Raw genomic sequence first — 16,992 nt, 5'->3', positions numbered from 1 at the left:
CGTTCATGCAAGGAGACTGGAGGTAGAAATTCAGCCTTCTGTTCTACCAGGAGGGGGTCAGATCAGACCGGTAACGGATCCAGATGCTGAAATAGGTGGGATGACTCCTGACCTAAGGGCTTTTGGATCTGGCTGTATTTCAACCAAACAGAAAGTCTGTGTCAGTAAAAAATTTTGCTGGTTCGTGAACTTCAAAGTCCAAAACCAGAATTTGACCTTCCATTTTGAAGCTGAAATTTCTTCAACTTCTTAATCTAAATTTTGTGTGCTACCCACAGCCCTGGTTTGTATGCCAAACTCCAGGCACTCTCTGACTTTCAAACCTCTTAAAAGACAGTTCCAAGAATTCATCCAAACAGCTTCATAACGTCTTTCTCATCACAACTGAATCCATAAATAAAACAGAACAATAGAACATGTATTCAAAAAGCAGCTGATTATGCACATGAACCCACGCCAGTTACAAGCATGATTGCAAATAACTGCAATTTACAATTTGCAAGCAACAAGAAAAGTATCAGCCCCTCCTTTATTTCTCTGATTAACTTCAAACACTATAATTTCAAAAAAAAAGTATTTGCCAGCTTTCCATTCAAGAAAAAGAAACCAAACCGAACCAAAACAAAAATATATGGTTATTTTGTCCCATTTATCAAACAAGTGTTCCAAAATCATCCTCCTTGCTTATTAACTCTTCCAAAATTCATACTAATTTTCTTTATTCATATAAAGACACTGAAATTTAACTCCTGCTATGGTAAAAGATTTCTCTTCTCTAAACCCTTTAAAATATGGCCTTTTATGTCCCTGAGAGTTCTAGGACTGGGTCCTAAACAATATCTACGTGAATGAGGCAAAAGTAATGGAAACTGGAATACACCTATTTTCTCCTTTTTCTATTTTTTTTTTTTTATTTAGACAAATACAACTGCCCAAGTAAAAGCCATTCAGAAACTATTTTTTAGAAGTGTTTCTGACTTTCACTTTGAAACATCAGCTAATTACTGACAAAAGCAAGCCAGGTTTGCCATAGAGGATGGTTGCTTTCTAACTGGCAAGTGAAGAAATTTTCATATATTTTGTAACATGCTTTAATTTCACTGAGGGTTGCTCAAATGTTTCTCAGAAATTTTCCAGACACAAAATTTAGTCTTATTTTTTAAATTCAGTGCCTGGGGAAGAAAAACAACTTTTACAGATAGAATTGATCATCACCCTCTGAGGCCAGGGTAGTAGAGCTACCATTAAATCAGCTGTAATTCAACAGAGGGGGAAAAAAAGCTTTGATTTTCTCAGCAGCAATGACAAATATGCCTAATATTCTCAACATTTATGCTACTTACATAAATAAAGTCTCTACAATGATGTGGGGGAGACCAGGCATGATTCTTCTTGCTCACACTGCTGGAAGGCAAGAATAACACCACTAAAATGAGCAGAGGAGCAACAACTAAGTTGAAACAGAGTAGGAACAGTATAGCAACCAAGGCTCATGTGGCACTGATAGTCACAGGCCGCCTTATGTTCTCAAGAAATTGATCTTCATGAAGATGCCAAATTTGGCTTTCCTAAGACCTTGTTTCAATCAAGACAAAACTTAGTATTTCAGAACCTGAAGCTTGAAGACACCAAATTACCTAACTGAAAATCCTCTCAGTCTTGGTCAGTTCAGAGATTAACTTAAAATTTAATGTTGACTCAAAGCATTCTCCTTCTTGATGGATTTCAGGAAGAAATAAACATAGAAAAACATGCACATAAATTATCTCCTAACAGCAGTTTAAATTACTGCAGATCACCCCTAAAAAATACACACAGCCCAAGGGGTTCCACAGAAGAAACAAAATCTACTCAAGATACAATTCAACTTAATTGACTTCAGGAGAATTATACTGCAGGGAAAACTTTGGTTCATGAGTGGTAAAGAGTTCTTTGGGAACAAGCAGATCAATAGTCATAACACTGTTATAACATATACATTGACACGCTCGCAACAAGGCCTCTGAAATATTTGCAATTCTTGTAGAAATACTGCACAGCTGCAATTGCTTATCAAGTCACAGTGATTTTTTAATTTATTTTTTTTTAGACCCAGATCTCTATTTGACAGAATATTATAATGAAACCTGGGACAAATTCCAAAGGTAAGGTATTAAAAAAAAAATCCACAACTCGGCACTAGAGCTTACAGCAAGGGGGGGAAAAAAGCAGCAGATTCAGACCAATAATTTTTGCAGATAAAGGTTGAATATTTTTCTGAAGCTTTTAAGGAAAGAGATAGAAGAAAGATGGAGGAGTTGGAACTAGATGATCTTTAAGGTCACTTCCAACCCAAGCCTTTCTGTGATTCTATAAACACTTAAAATCTTTGGTCAACACTGCAAATGTATTGGGGAGAAGCCCTCTCCTGAAGACAATATTACTAGAAGCAATTTAATGAACCTTTCTGTCTCTTGCTTGTCTAATTTCTACGTTCTGAATCAATTCATTAAAGAAAAAATAAGTAATATATTGCATGAAGTAGTAAGATAAAAAGGACTCATGCACCAATGTAACTGCTTACATCAGGTTTATATTTTTTATTTTTTGGAAACTCAGTTTTCCTCTTCTGTTACCCAAAGTTTGGATATTATAAAAACTGTGTGTTGGGGAAAAATACTAATAACCACGAAAACTTTTCTGCAGTTGTTCAAACATCTACAAAGTAGCCAAAGCTCCAATTAAAGGCTTAACCTAACAAAGAACAACCCGCTTTGATTTACCCTATGCTGCCACAATTAATTCACAGACTCTTGGCAACACCTCTATCTTTACCTTCCACTTCAGAATTCCTGTCGTTCAGCAAATAAACAAGAAATCTGGAACCAATGTGACAAATTCACTGATTCTCAAAAAATGTTCTGAAGCAGGTGGTACCAGTCTGCAAACAAAACCTAGAGGAGATCCAAACCAGGCATTTGAAATCTGGCCATCTCATCCTGTGTTTTAATAACCTACCTACAGACAGCTCCAAAACAGCAAAAGATCAGAGTGGACCATTTGCCAAAATGAGATCACACAACTTCCACACAACGATCCCAGAGCCCAGATCTGTAATCGCTGAACTACAGTGACCTCAGAAAGACACAGAACCTCAGCTAAAGTCACTGAGAATTTACTGTGTCTACTGGCTGTTTTCATTTTTAATACCTTTAAATAGTTGCACTCTTCCCATAATTTATATTTTTATTCTTTAAACTTCTAGTCACTTGATCTTTGTGGCTTTAGCCTTCCAGTTAAAACATTATTATTAAAATTAGGTTTCTCCTTCACATGTTGGCACTTTACAGACCACAATTAAATTACGTCTTGTATTTCTTCTTGGTAAGCTAAGGATATTAAGTTCTGCCACTCATTAACGGGCATAATTTCAAGACCACAAACCACTGATGCTTAGTGCTCCTGGTCTAATATCATTGCCTTGCAGAAATGTCTTCACCTCTGAAACCACTATCAAAATAAAGAGCAGAGTTGGTAAGAGCACTAAAAATGTCTGTCCCAGAAGTGTCTGACACTGCATGTTGTCAGTTTGCCTATCCAGCTATTTACCAGTTTATAAAAACTCCTGATAAATCACAGAGAATCTTGCACTGGAAAACTGCCTGGGAGAATTTTGGAGAGAATGCTCCAGCTCTGAATGTCTGTAGCTCCAACAGGCACACACTCTGCAGTGCCATGAGAGGAGGTCAGGTGTCCTGTGGTTCCCATCACAGGGAGCCCAAGGTTTTGGAGAGCTCTGCACTGAGCTACATTCCAGTGCCTCTAGCAACCCTGACAATTCCTGCTGCTCAGGTCCCAGATGAAGGTGACAAATTCACCCAGAGACGGGAACATGCAAGATATTTCCAAAAAATAGTTTTAATCAAAAGGTCACTGCTACCTTAGGCATTCTCCATGGACTAAAACCAATTTTTTTACAATGTGTTCTGTAGGCAGCATTGCAGCACAGCCTAGTATCTCAAAATATTCTGACACAGGAAAGACTTGTGCTTGAAACTCAGCAAAATACACACCCTCCCATGCCTATCACAACTCTGATGTTTGTAAGTACCACATGTGGCTTTACAGATCACACATCAGTAAATAATGCTTGTTACTGAGTTATTTAGGAACACAAAAAACACTGTTTCATTTTTTAACAAAGATTTGTCCTCATACAACAATATTCAGCCTTGCAAATCTTCTAAGGCAAATAGAAAATGACACTGGCAAATCAACACATGACACCATCCATCGAAGGTTAAAACGAGAAAAGCAAGGAAGGGGATAAATGAGCCACCCAAGGTCACACAAAATCAGAAGAACAACCAAGAATAGAACAAAGGCCTCTTCATTACTTAGATCACAAATGCATTCAATTCTGCATTAATCTGCAGAGTATGAGCATCAGTAGCAAGACATGTCCACAGGAGAAAATATAATAATAATGAGCTGCAAGTTCAGCATTACCTAAAGCCATGGGATATAATTAAAAGGCACAGGATGAAAATGACCTGACCTTGAATGCCACTCAAGTGACAAGAGGAGAGAACATGTTATCAAGTATTTTGATTCTAGAGAAACCCAAAGCACAACAAACATGGGGGGGAAATCAGTTTGGAATCTAGATTTGCAAAGCAGATCTCTACCAGATCTCAGGTCTGCTCTGCTTCCCTCCACACCAGCCTTTGTGTCTTAGCAGCAGCAGCAATAAAAGCCTCTGGAAATGCAACAGAAAACAGTCAAGCCCAAGCAATATTTTATTTTAGCAAAGGATAAGCTGGATAAAAAACAGAAAAGAACTTCCAAAACGAGGCAATTTGGGTGTTTTCTTCAAACATTTTTTCAAAAGAATTATTACAACTGTTTTGGCATCCACAAATATTGCCTGTAGCTTTTCATCTCCTAGTCTAGGAAGACTGGTTTGTGCTCATTCCGTGCTGTTGAAGAATTTTTCTTCTTGATTTTTCTCTTTCATACCTCCTACTCCTCTCAAAAGAAATAACCTACAGGTTGATAGGTACTTCACAAGAATAAAATTAATTGATAGAAGGGTGTAACTGCTCACCAAACACTAGCTGAGGTAGCAGAAAATCTGTTTACTTTGTTTGTTCAATTAAGTTCCCTATATCAAGAAGAGAAGAAAATAAATTGAGGAGGCAACATTTTTCTCCCTAAAAACTATACCAGACCTACTCACAGGAAAAAATCACGCTGACCTGCTCTGTGTGACTGTGCTGAGTTATTTCACTCCTCTGAACTCATTCTTTCTGTACCTAAAGAACACAGCACTGGGGACCACTTGTACCAGTTGGGTCTCTGAGCACCACTAAAGCCTTCTGTTATTAATAAACCTCCTCCTGTCCAAGTGGATTATTTATAAATGAATTATATGACCTCTGGCAGGCTAGAACCAAACAGAGAATACAGTTTGTTTCCGTTAAACTGAAAAACAAAGGCTATGGAAAGATGAATAGAGAGAAGCAATTAATATTTCCTAATAATTGTCATGGTGAATGGGAGAACTGCTACGTTTCTCAGGGTTTCTGCACAGAAAGGTTCCAGGTAACTATTCATTCACGGGGCTGGGTTCATGTAAATCAGATGTTGTTGCCAAGCAACTAAAGGTGCTAAGGAATGAAATACAGTCTGCAGAAACCTAATAGCCTGGAGAGAAAAAGGACTACAATCTGAGATTTATGGCATATATAAAAAGAAAAGAGTCATTCTCCCACACACAAAGAACACAGATACTTTATTATAAATGTCCTTAGCATGTTTTTCTAAGGCATAATTAAGCAATAAAATTCCCACTACACCCCAAATCAAACAGGTAAATTCTTTTTTTTTTTTTAATGTTTTGCTCATTAAGCTCTCTAGAAATAGATGTTGAGAAATTAAATACCAAGACAAAAGGTCAAATTTAACCCAAAGATCTTTCTTTTGCCCAAGAAAAGTGTTAGGTATACAGACAGCACTGGAACTGCCAATCAGCTTTACACTTTACCTTCTTATGTTTTTATACCATGCTCATTAACATTGCATCTGATCATCAGAAATTCTCTTTAAGCTTATTAAGATTTTAAAATATTTTTAGCAAGTTAATTAGAATACATTAACAGAGCTCATCTGTGTTCACCCATCATGCATATTTTATTTTATTCAGGCAAATTGCTTTTAAATGAAATATTAGATCTAAGAAGGGTACACTGTTGGGTACTGAACAATACAACCCCTCAGTACAAACACAGGCTCCCACACATGAATAGCTTCATGCCACTGAAAAGTGGGAACTTTCTGATACCAAAGGGCTCTTTAATTCCTATTGTTATTACAATCCCCTGCAGCTGAGTTGCGCATACACGGACCTGGTGTATCATCCTAATACCTGAACCATCCTTTGTTGCCCTCATGTTCCCATACAACCCATAAAAGTTAAAGATTCAGAGTCCATTGCAAGGGGAACCAAAGGTCCAGCTAAGGAGAAGGAAAGAACACTTTCAGCCCCTCACACCGTAATTCAAAGACTTTTACAAATTCATGTCTGGTGGGTTTGTTTTTCTCCTGCTGATGGTGTCTGAGGATATCACTTGATCTAAAGGCAGGAGCCCAGTTAGAAGCTCTGGCATGGTGTGGCACAGGTTTCTGACAGGCAGGGGTGCACATGGATTCAGCAGAACAACAAGAACAGCTCACAAAGGATAAACCTGAAATACCCTTTGCTTTAGTGATCATCATAAATGCCTCCCTCTAATGTGCACTCAGTGTCACCAAGTATAATTAAATAATAATTTCTGAGGAAAAAGGAGACAACAAAAATTACCTTGGTATATTTCTGGCATGCCACTTACAGAATTTCACTCTAGTCAGATGAAGTCCATCACTGGCCACTGAAACTTAACTAAAACGCTACTAATAATAAGATGTTCCTCAAACTCCTGAAATACCTTCACTCAATCCAGCCAAACAAGACATCTTTGAAATTATTCCTTTATGGCCCAAATACCTCCAATCTGAGGAAGGATGGAAAATCACACTAATTTCACCAACAGTTCTCAAGTTAAGCGGTTACTTTTAGAGATCTGCATAAATAAAAGGATAAACAAAGTTTGCCAACCTCATGCTTGATTCAGATTTTGCACTCTCACTGCATTTCAATTAACCTGCCACAGATTGCTGAGCTGAATATTTGATTCAGATAGTAAAGAAAACACTTTTTAAAAAACAACAGGTCTGAATCCTTTGATGAGTGATCATACAATCCATATCAAAACACACATTTAAATCTCAGTCACCACACATTTCATGATCTGCACCATTAACACTGTCTGGTTTGAGGGATTTTGATAATCTCTTTGACAATCTATAGCAGTTCTTTATCTCCAAGGCACTGATGCCTTTTAACCAATGATCATTATTTAGGTATGCTTTGTGCCTGCAGCTTTCCCTGAGATGTTAATCTCCATAATTCAAGAGGCTGTTCTTTTATAAACTGCTGCCATACTCCCCACATTTTCTCCCACTGATGAACCCCAAAACCAGGCATATTTCGTTTAGCATTTGGCTGAACACACCAGTCATGCTGACAAGGGGATATTTTAGCCACAGCTAAGCAATTCTATGGAAAGTTCTTCCAAAGGCCAAGAGAAGATAACTGTATCAATGGATGGAATCCCTTTCCTCTGGATAAATCACTATGAATTGCACTGAACCCAAACCCACCCTGCCATAACCTTTTCCTCATATTTCTACGTTTATTAGTCAACTCACACATCAAAAGCATAAGCTGAAGTCTGCACTTTTTTCTCAAGCTTGACCAAGCAGAAGTTTTATGTTTTAAAGGAATTCTCTGCCTTTGACAGCTGGAGAAGAGATTTCACCTGCCTGCCACAGAGCTGGAGTCCAGCAGCTGCCTTGGCCACAGGGATCAGCTGGGATCTCTCCCTGGCTCTCACTGCATGCTGAGTAACGAGCCACACAATCCCAAAAACCCCTATCTGCTGGCATTAAAAAGCAAAAACTGCCTTGGTTTATTTTGTAGCATTTAAGCAGAGATATGTGCTACCCTAAGGAAAAAAAACCCACATAGAAATCAATATAAATTTCTAGTAGCACCCTAATTGCAAAAAGTAGGGCTTGAATGAGCAACGAAGGCAAACCAACATTTTAATGTCATTTAGAGTGACCAAAGACACTGAAATATGTTTACAATTAAGAGTATTCTCTAGATAAAGGAGGGGGTAAAGTAAAGCATGACTACCAGGCAATAGTAAAATAAAATGCAATTTAGCAAAGCACATTTTGTCATTGGCCTACCCTGGCACACACTCCTTGTTCCTACAATGGAAACTGTGACTCATTTATCCAGGCCAGCACAATTTTAACAAATCCCTGTAATACCACTGCTAGAGCTGCATCTGCAGCACAGCTACGCTCAAGCTCACCTGGCTCCGGATTTTAATGAGAACCTGGAGCTCTCCACTGCTTACAGAAACTTCCCTGTTAACCCAGCCTTCCTGGGTTAACAGCACCTCAGAGTGTGTTACCCGCCCCAATCCCCACCTGCCTCTGTCATCCCTCCCGAGAAGTCTCAGCTACCTTCATTAAAAAGCTGAAAAGCTTCTCCCGTCCTTTCCCTCTGTCTTCCCCTTCTCCCAAAAACACAGCAGAGGACTCAGGACCAATTCTTTTCTTCGAATTTTCTTCTGCAAAGGCCAAAATCTTCCATTACCTAAAACCCAGCCCCAGATAAGTATGGGACATCAATGAATAGCCACTGACTCTATCAATCAGTTTTAATTTTTTAATTATTATTTCTATTATCATTTTTGCTGTTGTTATGTTACAGTAAGAGGCTGCTCACATTTTCCTTTCAAATGCAAAAGGATAAGGTTTTCCACTCTGGGTACATCCTCTGGGTACCTGAGATGTGGTTCACCAAAATCCAGCATAATCTCTGAGTCCCTTTCACTACAACACATCCAATCCTCACATAAAACAGCAGTCAACAAAAACGTACAACATCTTTTCCCAATTCCTCACAGTTAACACATTAAGTGGCAATAAAGGGTGCAATGACTTTCCAAGGGCATGTACCTGTTTAATTATTCAAAAGAAAATTGACTCAGGCACCATGGTATGAAACACTAAAATATGCAAACGAAGTAAATTATGGGAGAAAGCAACAAAAGAGAAGAAAAGGGATCATGGTGAGAGGAACATATGGGGGCAGATTCTGATCATCTTGTTGTTTCTGAGTTTGTCTATATATGTGTGTATAAGAAGGAAAGCTTGTGAAGTGACAGAGAAATTATTATTTACTCATTTCAGTACTCTGACCAGGGTCTTGAAACAATCTAACCATGCCTGGAATTTCCTAAGAGAGTGTTATTTTCACCTATATACATGAAGCAATTTCAGAAAAAGGAATGTTTACACCTTTCTAGACAATCAAATCTTACTGGTGGGAAAACACTTGTTTCGACACAGGCTGTATAGAACAGAAGAAAAGATGCAGGACCTGATCCATGAGTAAATCTCATTTATTCTAAATTAAGGGTCTGAAATAACTCACTAAAATAATTAGACCAGGTTAACAGATATCATAACACCAATTCTAGCTATTTGTCCATAAAACATGAATATCCCACTAAAACAAAGAGCATTTGATTTTACCTTGGACCAAAGCAAATGTCTTTCCAATCAAGACATCCAGTGAATTGAATGTCTCTTGTAAGCAGGTGCTACTGTGTTATATTTTCATCCAAACTGCTGAGAATAAGCTAGAAGAAAATGACAAAGTAAATTGAACAAGAAAGTGTCTGATCTTGATGAATAATTCAATGATGCAATGCAACAAATACTGATTTTTTTTCCTGGTAAAGGCAGTTTACAACTGTCCTTTGCTTAGAAAAACGACCTTCTCATGGTAATTATACTTTTGTCTTTAGGCACTGGATGACAGTCTTAGTAATGCTCATGATTCCAGTTCCCAGCTCTGCTGCTGATCTCAAAGCACTCCATTCCTGCTACATCATCTAATCCTTTTTTAATAACATAACACAGCTGCTGAAGAACTTCAACTATAATATCAGGCACACTGGTCACTGACCGTTAAGTCTTCTGGTCACTTTTCTTAAGTCCTAAAAGGCACCAGAGAGCCACAGAGCCACAACCACCATTCCCATTCCCCGAGGAACTGCTTGACTGCATGGATAACAGTGGTGCAGACACAGAAAACCATCACTCTGCCACTCCACAGCCAGCACAGACAGAAGGAAGCCTGGCAGTATTAAGCCTTGACACACCAAAGTTGGACTTGTTGCAAGAAAAGGTTTTAACAGTCAGGATAACAAGGCACAGGAATAGGTGAACCACCATTCCCATTCCACGAGGAACTCCTTGACTGCGTGGATAACAATGGTGCCAACAGAGAAAACCATCACTCTGCCACTACAGAAAAGTCACTCTGCAGCCAGGACTGCCAGAGCCACAGGGCCAGAATAGTCACAGCCATACAGCCTAATGAAAACAGAATTCACCAGGAAAGGGCTGAGCTGGATGCCAGTCTCTGTTCCCAGAGTGATGTTTTTTACTACCAACAATTAAAAAAGGCAGAAAAGAATTCATCTGTCAAACCTGTAGCATCCAGAGTAAAGACTACATTGGAAGAAGCTCATCACTGGGGAGATGGGCTCAGCCTGGTGATAACCAGAGAGCCAGAGAAATCTTCCCTAGAGCTGTGCTACAGCACAGTGTATTCAGGTCTTTCTGCAAGCCATTCTTCACATATCAGTATTAAAAAGGGACTTAGTCACTAGAAGATCATGACTGAGAAAGGCTCATTTTGCCTTTTCTCATTTATTCTTCGCTCATTGTGCTCTACATCTCTTCCTTGATGCACAGACTTATTATAACAAAAACACACAGCAAATAATACAGTCTGCAGTAGGTCATCAATATAGCCAGAAAAACAACAAAATTAAGAAAAAAATAACCCTACTAAAATATGTGACACTTGACATAACCAGCAGGACTGTCTTAAACACCAAACATCTTCCATTTTCCTACCACACAGAAATCCTTAAATGCAAGTAAGGACACAGGCACTCAAGTGCCTGTTTTCTGTCCCCTGCAGTATTTCAGCATTCCTTGCTCATGAATACTCAGATTACATTTGGCAACTTGGCAGCACTTCTTAACACCTAACAATCTAATAAAAATATTTTTTCTCTGTGCTAGACAAATCTGCCCACCTTCAACCTCTGCCACCCATAAAACAATTTATTCAAGTACCTTTACTCTGAGCACAGTTAACCTTTTCAATGTACAAAAGCTTCTGTGCCTCTTAAATGAGCAAAGAGCTCCTAATGAACAAAAAATACTTTCATGACTAAAAGTTTAATATTAATTCTGGGAATACAAACTATAATTTTACTACCCATATACTGTACATAATACAGTACATAGCTCATGCATCTTCTTTTAAAAGGCTTCTGTTTTCAAATTACCATTGTATAAGACTTTTATACACCACAACGATACTTTAGGTTGCTGCAGATTTACACTGAGAATCAGAAAAAGAATGATCATGAAAAAGAAAAAGCCCACTTGCACTAGTTTAAAAGCCAAGGGATGAATATAAGAGGAAAACAAGATTAATTTTGTTTTCTTCATTTCAAGGTTAAACCTCAAGGAACCTTAATATCTCACACATGGATGTAAGTTTTCAGTGCATGGTCCATGAACTCTTGGCAGCCCATAACGTAAGAGAAACACATAGGTTGCCAAGGAGACTTGAACTTACCATGCACGAAGCCCAGTCACATACTGGAAAATTTAGGGCCCCTAGAAATTTTAAGTTTGAAAATCAATGATCAAGAGGAAAGAAAAGTGGAATGTGAGTGGTTTTCATCCTCCTTTCCCCAGTTTCTTACAGGGATGAGGGATCAGAATTGGACTGAAAGGTTTGAATTCACCAGTGCCACACTTCTCTGTGGGGACATTTTACATCAAAGCAAATGCTGGCTTTAGTTCTGTATTTTTAGCTGTATTTTAAATGAAAAATTGCACTGAATTCTGCAGTAACACAACTGTTGATCACATTCTGTTTTGTAACAGAAGTCCTGTCAGATATTTAGCCTTAGTTACTAAAAACTATCTTCAGGGAGTACAAACATTTCCCCTCTGGCATCCTGTCAGTCACAGCAAATCTGTAAATAAACTGTCAAACTCCATTCCAATCATTCCTGAATCTGCAAGGGAAAAAAAGTAGTAAAATTGGTGCAGCTGGTTGTAGTCCCTGTAGAGCAGGGCTGATTTCACAGCTTTAATATGGTTCACTACTTCACAGCCAGTCCGATCTGATATACAGCATGCAGAAATGAGTGACACCTTTGCTAATCATTTTCTTAAACTTATCACATGTGGAGGTAATAACAGATGCAATGACTTTTCAAGGGCATGGACTGGTTAATTTTTCAACAGGAAATCGACTCAAGTTCTGCAAAATTAAAAATCCACTAAGACACACTGTCAAGCTATCTAAATTATGGAAAATCACACAAAAAGGGAAAAACAAAGGTCTAGTCATGAGAAAGACAGTGTTAGACCCTCTCCTTATATTGTCTCATGAAAAGTAGGAATGCAGCAGTAGTAATCAAGCCAAAAATCTAAAGAGAGGCACTGACTTTAGCAAAGACTGACTGAATAAAATGGGAAACCCTACGTACTATTACCTGGAACATATTAGCACCTTTGTTCTGTAATTCATAATTCATTAAGTAATCCTGAAGGAGCTGGTCAAGAATTTTTCTGCCAGATAAGCTTTGTTGAACTTCAACAGCTAATTGAAGAGTTTTTCAAGGCCACACTGGAAAAGTGCAACAGAAGAAAGATCAGAAAGTGAATAAACACTATCACCTTGCTGCCTGTGGACTCAATTAGGACATAAATCCCCTGATTTAGAGCAGGGACAGAACCAGAATTGGGATCTGCTTTATCCCACAGATTTTCCTTCACCATCAAGTTATACAAAGTCACACTGTCTCTCTGGACTGGTGAATATTTCATAAGAGGCAGAATAGCCCCAAGCAGAAGACAGACTGACTCAAAACCCAACAGCAAAGAAGACACTGGCTTGATTTATGTTAAATTTAGGCTCAAGACTCACTTCTGTTATCACTCAAAAAAGGGATCTCAGCCTCCTAAAGGAGATGCATCCTTCATGTTTCCTCACAAAAGCCCCCTAAAACGTGACTTTAACTACGAGACAGTTTGAACAGAAATTTTGAAAGCACGTCATTTCTTATGAAACAAAACTACAAGTGTTTGATTGCACATGCTCTCACAGTCTCCCTGCTCAGGAAAGCAAACTTTCCATGCTGAAATGCACCATAGGAAAGCAAAGAGCACTGAGGTCACTATAACTGCATTGAGTTTGAAGGTGGAAAAAACTAACATCACCCCCTTAATTAGGGTTGCCATATGGTCAGATTTCTGCTTTCATGTTTCCTTTCTTAAACTCAAATTTTGACTGGCTGGAAAGAGAGGAATACAAAATGCATCAAGGTTTACCATATGGGCCCTGGTCTCCTGTGCACTACATGTGTCAGAGATCTGACATATCAAAGACATCATGCTCACCATGCAAAGGCTACATGGCCTATCAGCTCCTATTTCCTTCCACAAATTCCCAGAAGAAACCATGGGAGCCCTACCAAACATCTTCCATTTTCCTTCCACACAGAAATCCAGTCCATATGCTTCAAAGTTTGCTGAAGCAACAACTACTGCTCTCCAGAACTGAGTGCCAACCTGGTTTATTCTCCTCTGCTGGTACACAAACATCTCATCCAAGCTGCAAATAACCCCCTGTGAATCTGAAAACTTCAGTGATCCAGGTCTAGATCCCTGTACATGTTGGAGTTCAGGGTCCTTATCAGAGCTTTCATGTGAGAATTAAGCACCAAAAAAAGAAATCGCCAGGTCTGAATCTCATTTCCCATTTAACAACTGAGGCAGTTGTCAATCCCAGTCCAAAAATAGTCAATTTGTGCTCAGAACACCCTTGACAGACAGGAATTACCAGCATCCTGATTTCAAATGTGAGAACAAGAGAACATACTCTTCTAGGTGAACGAGGACTGCAGGCCAAGTCTCCTGAGGGTCAAAGCAACACTGAAATCACCCCACATTTTCACTGTGAACTGCAGCCATAGCTCTGCTTTACAATCAATGAGACATCAAAATCCACCCCGTACACTTCTTTCCACCCAAAAGCAATATTATTTCAATTTCCAATAAGAAAGAAAATGGTTTATTGGATTGTCCTCCCAGTATATATATATAAAAAAATTACTTTGCATACAAAACCTTCAGCCCTAGAAAAGTCCACAGTGAAATACATCCCTTTCTGGCAGACAGCACAGCACAACACAGCAACTCCTGACATGAAATGGACCCTAAGATAACACCTGACAAAAAGGGGACTTTAAGTTAAAAGAATGCAATTATCCCAATGGGAGTTGCTCCAGGGCACCTGTGTTAAGGCCCCTGCCAAAAGTATTTTGAACTCTTTAATGGCTACAGACGATAAGAAAAGTTATGATGAGAGAAAGTCTGTGAGGCAACACCTGCAAAGTGAAGTATTTTTAAGAAAAATGCTTCAGATACAGAGACGGAAGTAATTAAAAACCCAAAGAAAAATGTGTACTGCTCTCTTTGTTTTCACCCAAGCTGAACTTCCCCTGGAATTGAATTGCTGGCTCACTGGGGAAACTGGCTGACATCCTGAGCCATGAACAGGAAAAGCTTGTCTGGGAAAGCAGCACAAAACTCAGGCTTGTTTGTTTGGAAAGGAGCCCACAAGTAAACACACACACAGACACAGACCAAGGTCTGCAGCACAGACAGCAAGGGAACAGGACTGCGTGATAAAGGACCAAAATTCTTCACACTGACTTTGCCTCAGTCTGATTTGCTTTCAGGAATGGCAGGTCCATGAGGCCAGGAGGGAAATCCAGATCAGAGCACGCTTACTCTCAGTGAAATAGACCAGGTTAGGGAACATTTATATAAACTGAATGCACGGAAGTCCATGGGACCTCATGGGATGCACCCCTGAATGCTGAGGCAGTTGGCTGATATAATTGTGAGACCACTCTTTTATCTTTGAAAGCTCATGGCAATTCAGGGAGGCTCCTCAGGACTGGAGGAAAGCAAATGTCACTTCTATCTTCAATAATGGCAAAGAGGAGGATATCAGGAATTACCGCTCAGTCAGGCTCACCTTGATCCTTGGGAAGATAGAGCAAAACCTCCTGGAAACCATTTCCAAACATATGAAGGATAGAAGGGTGACTGGAATTCGTCAGCACAGCCTTCTAAGGTGAGAGACTGGTTTGATGGAAGAGGAGAAAGCAGGGGATGTTGTTTATCTCTGTTTTAGCAAGCCTTTTGACACTGCCTCCCACAAGATCTTCACTGACAAGCTGATGAAGTACAGGCTAGATACATGGACAGTGAGGGGGACTGAAAACTGGCTGAACTGCTGGACTTAAAGGTTGTGAACAGTGATACAAAGTCCAGCTGGAGGCAACTCCCTGGTGGTGTATCCCAAGGGTCAGCACTGGTCTGATACCGTTCAATATTAACGCCCTGGATGATGGGACAAAGTGTACCCTCAGCAAGTTTGCCAGTGACACAAAACTGAGAGGAGTGCTGATACACAAGAGAGTTGTGCTGCCATCAGCAGGACCTCAGCAGGCTGGAGGAATGGACCAACAGGAACCTCAACCAGTTCAATAAATGGAAGTGAAAAGTCCTGCAACTGGGGAGGAAACACCCCATGCACCAACTGGCTGGAGGCCATCGTCTGGGAAGCAGCTTAGCAGAAAAAGATCTGAGGATCCTGGAGTACAGCAAGGCAAACAAGATCCAGCCATGTGTCCTTGCAGCAAAGGCAGCCAACAGCATCCTGGGTGGCTCTAGAAGGAACAGCACTCGCAGGATGAGGAGCTGCCCAGCACATGGGACACACAACAACAGCAGTGCTGGGCCTGGGCTGGGCAAGAGAGTGCAAGGACATGGACGTAATGGAGTGAGCCCAGTGAAGAGCCATGCAGATGATTAAGGGACTCGAACATCTGGCATCCAAGGAAAGGCTGAGAGAGCTGAAACTGCTCAGATAGGGGAAGAGAAGACTCACAGGGAATCTTACCAGTGTGCATAAATACTTCATGAGGGAGAGTAAGACAACAGATTCTTCTCTGTACTGTTTGGTGATAGAACAAGATGCAAAGGGAACAAATTGAAATAGAAAAAAAATCCTTTTAAATATAAACTTTTAATTTAACTGTACAGGTGATCAAACACTGCAGCAGGTTTCCCAGAGAGGCTCTGGAACCTCCACCCTTTGAGACAAAGGGAAGGTTTAGATTAGCTATGAGGGGAAAATGCTTTACTGCGAGGGTGGTAAGACACCCTCTGGGTTGCCCAGAAAACTTTTGAATGCCCCATCCCTGGAAGTGTTCAAGGCCAGGTTGGTTGGGGTTTTGAGAAACCTGGTCTAATGGAAGGTGTACCTGCCCATGGTAGGGGTGTGGAATGAGATGATCTTCAAGATCCCTTCCACCCCAAACCATTCTGTGATTCTGTGATTCAAAACCAAAGTGGACACAGTCCTGGGCCATCTTCTCCAACTGGCCCTGCTCTGACTAGGTGAGTTCCAGAGGTCATTTCCACCCTCTTCCACACTGTGATTTGAATTACTCTAACACTACATCTAACTGCAAACAGTGCAAAATATCCTGAAAGATTACTTTTCAAAATCAGCCCGTGTGAGATACTAATGTACAAACATCCATTTTTCATCATCGTATGTTTCGGTCTGTACAGACAAAAATACTAAGCTGCATGTAAGGATCTACTTTGAAATACATAGAAACTAAATACCTGGGGAGCAAGGAATTAGAG

General features: G+C 39.8%; 1 protein-coding gene across 1 annotated transcript in view; it reads right to left on the bottom strand.

Moving 5' to 3' along the window:
• Positions 1-16,992, bottom strand: part of XYLB (xylulokinase) — an 82,487-nt gene that overhangs the window by 18,728 nt on the left and 46,767 nt on the right. The window lies entirely within an intron of this gene.

This window comes from Corvus kubaryi, unplaced genomic scaffold (assembly GCF_017639235.1).
Source record: "Corvus kubaryi isolate FWS band 111438036 unplaced genomic scaffold, C.kubaryi_AGA036_p1.0 37398, whole genome shotgun sequence".
NCBI classification, from domain to species: domain Eukaryota; kingdom Metazoa; phylum Chordata; class Aves; order Passeriformes; family Corvidae; genus Corvus; species Corvus kubaryi.
This window is presented reverse-complemented; position numbering and strand designations above follow the sequence as displayed.